A 7,145-nucleotide genomic window follows, 5' to 3' on the forward strand; every position below is an offset into this window, starting at 1 on the left:
TGCCTTCATCCCTCTACAAAGCTCCACAGGAGCAAGAACGCATGGTTATGGGGGGGTTGCCACATCCACTCTGATGCCTGTTAGTGGTGCAGGGCAGTATAGCTCCCCAGCTATGCTGTCTGGCTCTCCCTCCAGCTCTGTCTTCTCCCTGCTTTATCATAAATAAAATTTAAAAAGGAAATAAAAAGTCATTTTTCTGGAGCTGACTCACCTTTCAGAGCAGCTGATGGTCTCATTTTTGTAATCAGGTGCTGGATATGGCAGCAAGAGGTCCAGCTCCAAATCCAGCCTTGTCTCTGTGCATACCAGGTGAGCTCGGCACTGGTACAGAAAGTGAGGAGAAGCATCAGTAGTGCTGGTTCAAGAGCAGAGCTCTCCTGTTCCACAATGTGAATGTGTCTGGTCCCCCTGAAGAGGTGGAAGACATTTAGGGCATGCAAGAGATCATCGAGCGCGTGCCCACAGAACAAAGAAATGCCAGTGTTGAAGCAAAAGGCTTCTTGTGCAACCTCCTCTCCCTGCACATGCTGGTGAACAGGCAGGTCTGCACACCAGCACTGCATTTTCACAGGACACTGGCCTGCTTTAAGGCATGGGCATTGCCTAGAAAATCCTTGCTGGATCTTCAGGCCATCCAAATGCATCTCTCTGTTACTCAGAGGCCAGCTTTTTTAAACTTGCTTGTATTTTGTACCTGTGACCGTTGCCCTATCTCCAAGTGCAGTCATACCCTGGCATGGACATTGCTTGTCTCCCGAGCACTCCCAGGCTACAAGGCTTATGGGTTGGTTCCCACATGCAGAAGCCACGAAGCAGGGTGTTGGTGCATTTGTGCTGTAATTTACTTAGCTTATAAGTAACAATATTCTTGGAAGGGGGATGGAAAACATGGAAAAACAAACCCACCTGCCATGTGTCTCCCCAGGACCGACCACTTGCTCACACTTTAAGAAGCATGGTTAGTGGCTCGTGCCATGATCAGCCTCTACCGCACACTTCAAGCCCCACTGTTTTGAGCCAGGGATTTGCAGCACCTTCTTTACTGCAAAAGCTCTGTAAATCCAATGCATATACATTGAGTCTAGCTGCTATCAAGGAAAACATCAATACGGAAAGTCTACTGCAAGAAATGTAGACTAGCAATTCCCAGGCTTTCAGACGGTATATAAACATATGGAGGTTGTCTGCTTTTAAACTTCATGACTTTCTCACTCTGCAAAGTACTGTGAACAGCCACTTGTCTGTATATGCCTCTGACAGCTCTAACTTCAGTAGCACATAGAAGGAAAGAGGCAAACACCTCTTCCGTGACCGGTGGATTATATTGGTTTCACAGTTCAGTTGATCTGGGTTACCTGGGGAGGTGTCCCTGCTGCAATGAGCTCTACTCAACACTTCCAGTCCCATGGGGCTGCTGCTGCTTGTGCTGCTAACACCCTGTTTCCCAAAGCAGGGATTTGCTTCAAGACAGGAACATTTGGAGTAATGAAAAAAACAAAACAAAAAAAACCAAAACCCCAAACATATTAGGACACCGTTCCTGCTTTTGGAAAAGCACCAGGCTAAGATCCACACTAACTCACCCTGTCATGCTGCCATGGTGCAGAAGCTCATGATTCAGACCTTGAAACAAGCTGAGACACATTGAGTAAAAAGCCCCTCAAATGGCTAATGGAGCCCCCAAGAGCTTCTGAAGAGGAACGTTGGGTATTTAGCTGGATACCCAGTTTATTGAGAAGGCAAAGGAATACCAGACCTCAGGTCTGCCTGCTCTCGTGTTGTTTCACCTCTGGAATTACTCTGTCTGGGACCTTTCTGCTCCTTAAGCCCTGAGCAGCCTGTGGTGCATCCCTACAGCGAGTAGACCCCCAAAATGCTGCACAGATAGGTGAGGCTCTGCCAGGAGGCAAAGGGATGCTGAATTCAGCTCCTGCTTGTTGCACCCAAACTTTCCTTCCTCTGCACCTCTGCCAGCCTGCAGAGGCAGAACACAGAGATGTGACCCATGAGGTCTGGGGGACATCTCCACAGGGACAGAAACTGCAGCAAATCCAGCTGTTTGAACAGGGAGCTAGTGCTCTGGCTTTGGGCCATCCTTCCCTCCCAGCGAAACAACTTCATCTTGGTTTCCATAAAAGCAATTGAATGAGATGTTCATCCAGAAGCTAAAGAACATTTTAGAGCTGTGAATCACGATTGTGTGAGATGGATAATTAGGCAATTAGAACCATTAAGTATTAAAAAGACACCATGTCTAGAAATGAGGATGAAGAAGAAGGGAAGACAGGAAAATTCTTGCAGTTGTTTTGGGCTTTTTTTCCTCAGGTTTTTTTTGGATGGCACTGATGTAGGAGCAAGAAGCTAGAAAGAAGAGAAGGGAGGGAGGAGACAGATGAGACACCGAGTTGTGGGTTATAAGTTATCTTGGGCGAGGCATACAAAAATGAGTAGCTGCCCCTGTGGATTTAAGGTGTGATTTCCTAGGTGGGTGCTTTAGCTCATCAAAATCATCTATCAAAAACCTCCAGAGAACACCAGCCACACATCGCTTGGCTTTGGGGACATTAAGTCACTTTTTGCAACCCTAACGTTTTGATGCCGTGGTAAGCCAGAGCCACTGTTCAGAGCACAGTCCTGCCTCCATCGCCCTGGGGAGCTGCTGGTCAGGCTGCAACAGCCTCTTCTTCTTCTGGGGGATAAACTTTGCTTTGTCTGCCTGGGCTTTTGGAGTCTCTCGTGTCTCATAGGTGGCAGACCAAAACGCGCTCTTATCAGAATTGGATAAAACTGATCACAGCGTCACTTGTGGTCTTTGCTTTTTGCAGGCTGTTAATTTGTTCAGGCACACAAAAGCTTCAAGGTGAACCTTGGTTTGGGACAAACCTCAGTCTGCCACGTCGGGACAGTCGTTGGCTGCACAGGTCGGGTCTTCTCTTCGCAACACCGCAAGGATTTAACGTGGCGTTTGCAAGTGGCCCAAGTTGTGTTTCACACGTATGCCCCAAGTCCCCTCTTTGGTGAGAACCAGGGTGGTAAGCAGAGACAAGGTGGGTTATGGTTTCCAAAGCATCCCCCTGATCAGGACTAAGAGGTGAATGGAGACACACCCAGTCAGCTGTCTCTGAACCACTTCCAGCTTTGCATGGCCACACTGGCTGCCCACCCCTTGCATTTCTTTATGGCACAAACGTGCTGTGCCAGCAGCATTTCCCATGCTTGTGCAGGTGTTGGTGCTGCAGCTGTGGCTTCATGCCAGTGGTGTCCCTGGGGCAGAGCCCTGGCTGCCCCCAGCTCTGGCCACCACGCGTGGGTGGAGGTGGCTATCGCTGCATACAGTGGCATGCTGGTGGAGGCTTCAGAGAGGTCCCCCTGGAAACAACAAAAAACGAGTCCTCCTTCCCTCACTAAGGAGCCAACATCTCGGGTGCACCAGCCAACAGAGTCTCAACCAGAGAAGGTACATTTGCAGGACTAAAGAGCTTGTGAAGCTTAACACAGCAAAACCCACACAGCCAGCTCTTCAACTGCTCTGCCAGTCAACCTGCCAGGAGCTGCTCTGCTTCTTGTGACAAAGGCCAGATCTGGTACCGGTATGGAGAAGGGGCTATGGTTCTTCAGACTGGGACTTGGAGAGATGTCCAAAGATTGTCCCCAGCTCTCTGGATGGCAACTGGATTTGTCTGACTTCCTATCTGGAAAAATGCATCCAGAGATGTGGAGCACAAGGTTGGGTTTGGGTTTATGGGCTGGGATTTAGGTAACTGGGTGCAGCTTGTACCTCTGCTCCTGGTTTTCTGGGGATCCTTAACCACTTCCTGGCTAGTCCAGGCACTGGTGCCCACAGATGTGGAAAGCAGTACTGATTCTCCTTGTCAAAGCCCACCCGGTAAAACCACTTTAGCACAAATAGACATTCCTTTCCTCCTGCAGCAGTACAGGAAGGCTCAAATCCCTAACACTAACACTCAAGGGTTTTTTCAGCATTTATCTCTGCCTCGCACATTGGGCTCTCCAGCCTCCCATCACCCGGTGCAGAAGACTGGGCACATTCCCAGCCTCTTCACCCCACCCCACACCTCCACTTGTGCCTGATAAGGCCACCCCCACCTCCACAGCCCCTGCTCACCTCTCCCCCGTTGCCTTGTCTTGTTAAACCAGCCCTCCCCAGCTTTTTGCGCTGCTCTCGATGGAAGGAGAAAAAAAGCAGCTTTTAAGTGCAAAAGAGCTTTTCTGGTTTTCACTGGGTCTGTTGGGTTTTTTCCCTGGAAGAAGCCCTGATGTTTGGGAAAGGGTTGGATGCAGCCTTTGTGTCACTGCAGCACATCCCTGCTGACAGGACCACAGTGCAAGGTATCACCACACTCATCTGTCCTCCTGCCACACCAGCCTCCAGGCTCGGCTGAAATAATCCCTTCTTAACCCAGCAGATGGCTAGAAAAACATTATGAAGATCCGCTTCCCACTTTCTGCATATGCCAGCAGAGTGAAGGGGTCACAGGGGAAGCTCTTGCCCCACTCTCCCCCTGTGCCTACCCCCCAGCCCCTCCTGAGACTGGCTGGTTTTATATTTTACCTTCCCTCCCTTGCATTTGTTTTATATTTTACCTCCACTCTCTTGCATTTATTCCAGCCAAAACTCACTTTTCACTTTGATGTCCAAAAATTCCCTGGTACTTTTCAGTGAGTGCTTGCCAACATTTCGGGAGCATAACATCTTCTAAGTAAATCTCTCCATCCCATGATCCTGTCCACATCTCACCACAAGGATTAGACTCCCCTCACTATTCCATACATGCCCTTTTACTGCTGTTGCTATATGGGAGTGCCAGCCATGTCTAAGTTTCCTATGGGATTCCTTGCCACAATCAGGTTTTATGATGAGGTTACCCTTTCTCAGGCCCACTGACACACTTCTTTAAGTGGCTGAGGTACCTGTGCTGCAAACACTTTAAAACATAACTTCATCTATTCAAATTAAATGTGTAATGGCATTAAACAAAAAAAAAAGTGGCTGAAATTTTGACCTTATTGAAGCAAATGGGAGCTTTGTCACCGATGCCAGTCAAGCAAAGGTTTTACTCAGAATTTGAGCAAGGGAGCTCAGATAAGCTGATAATAGAAACAAGCCAGCTGTGAAAGCTGGATCTGCAATCTCAGCCTGAACTCCCCCACCCCACAAAGATTATATCAGGCTCTGCCTCTAATTGCTGTAAGAATAGCCGTCTTATTGTCTACATCTTCTGCAATGCCATTACCAAATGAAGGACACTTCGGATACACATGAAAGGGGGAAAAAAATAAAAACAAAACACCAAAACCCACATGTATTATCCTGCCTTATGCACTTATGAAATGAGGAGGTTATTACAGCAGAGAGGAGTAAAGCTGCAATGCTGATGCTCTGTCTCGCTGAGGGTTTACAGAGTGGCAATTAAGAGAAACACTTTCTGCATAAGAGAGCTCTTCTGCTGCAGAGGAAGAAAAAATATTTCTGCTCATTTTAATCAGGCATTGATGGATGGCGTTAATCAGTTATGATAACATGTCAGCATGTCCCTCATGCTACAGCTCTGCTGATCTCCCGTAGCTGCCGGATAGCCCCAGCACACTGTTTCAGCCTGGACCACAGCCCACAGCACTAGGAAGATGTGCAGCAGTTTCAGCAGGCACTGGATGCGGTCCTTTTCAGATTTATTAGGACAGGGAAACACCAACCCCTCTGTTTATTTATTTAAACATTTCCAGCATGGCTTTGAAGCCCCTGCCACTTGGCAGATGCTAAGCCCCAATGTCTCCATGCACACCAGAATGAAGGCAAGTCCCTCTCCCCCAGGCGAGGTGGCTTTTCCCTGTGGGCATAAATCACTGAGCGAGTTTCAAAGCAAGTCATACAAGCTGGGCATTTATCTGCAGCAGAGATGGACTTGAAGGACTTTATATGGCAAGTGCTTTGTTCCCAGATGGTCCTTGTCCACATCCATGAGCAACCCATCTTTGGGAAGCTGCAGAAGGCACATCAGAAGCAGTGTGGTGCTTCAAAGGTCTCTTTGCACCACCCCACACCACAGCACTGGGAGCATCATCCCTAGGATGTCCCCTAGTCTGGGGACTCCCCTCCTCTTCACATTACGGGCAGAGAAGCAGAGCACGGCAAGGATAAAGTGCTCTGCCCTATGTTCCAAACCAGCAATACCAGCTGCACTAAGTGAGGTGACCTGGGAGGACTGGGGTGAGTGGCTACTCACCACGCAATAGCAGAACCACATTTAAAACAGTCTCCAGCGCTGCAGCCCATGATGGGCATCAGGGCTCAATCCAAAACTTGCTGAAGGTCATCGAATCCTTCAGGGGTTTCCATCTGCTCGACATCTTTTGAGGCTGGGTGAAAAAAGAAGTGCAAAAGGCACATAATTATGACTAACAGGAATGATATCCACTGTGCTGGAGTGAGAGAGGGTAGAGAACAGTACAGACCTGGGGGCCTGAAACTCAGACGCCTGATCCTGCTCCTCTGTTTATCCACAGCACTATTCTCTTGGGGTCTGAGGGGTTTTGAGCCAAGGGAAGCTGTGAAGATATGCAGACAGGGACAGAAATCTGAGCCACCTTATTCGGGAAATGCTTCTTTTGCAGCATGTGCTTCTGGAGAGGAAAAGTTGGAAATTATTTGCTTATCCTCCTGCATGCCCCAAATCAGCAGGGGACTTTCTCTAGTGTCTATCTCCTTGGGACCTCATGGGTAGCTTTCATTTTATTTTCAAGCATGTCTTTAAAATGCAAGGAGAGGGAACATCCCCTGGACATGCTTCAGCAGAGGGTCGAGCTGGGTGCCAGAGGCAAAGCACTGGGTACGATGCCAGCAAGGTGTAAACACACATGCCCTGTGGTCCCTCTCAGCAGCCCTTGTCCTGCAAGTGCCACAGCGCAGAGCCATGGTTGCGGGGGAGCAAAATACAGGATAAAATGGTGTTTCTTTGAGTGAAAAAGAGCCTTCCAAGGAGACAGCTGTCTTTTTAAGGAGTGGGGCAGGAAAAACCATAGGGGTCTTTCTTTATTGTGCTACTCATTGCCAAAGGCACCATCCAAAGGAAGAAAAAGGACTGTTGGAAAGCACAGGCTGGGCAGCCTGGGCTCTGAATGAGTGC

The 7,145-nt window shown here is 48.7% G+C and overlaps 1 long non-coding RNA gene across 1 annotated transcript; it reads right to left on the minus strand.

Annotated features, from left to right (window-relative positions):
* Positions 1-217: 217 nt before the first annotated feature.
* Positions 218-4,350, minus strand: LOC119147292. The gene is made up of 3 exons (XR_005103984.1): positions 4,127-4,350; positions 907-1,053; positions 218-408 (listed from the first exon to the last, which is right to left on the minus strand). It is a non-coding gene; the product is annotated as an uncharacterized LOC119147292 (long non-coding RNA).
* Between the last annotated feature and the right edge of the window lie 2,795 nt (positions 4,351-7,145).

This window comes from Falco rusticolus, chromosome 4 (genome assembly GCF_015220075.1).
Source record: "Falco rusticolus isolate bFalRus1 chromosome 4, bFalRus1.pri, whole genome shotgun sequence".
Lineage (NCBI taxonomy): Eukaryota > Metazoa > Chordata > Aves > Falconiformes > Falconidae > Falco > Falco rusticolus.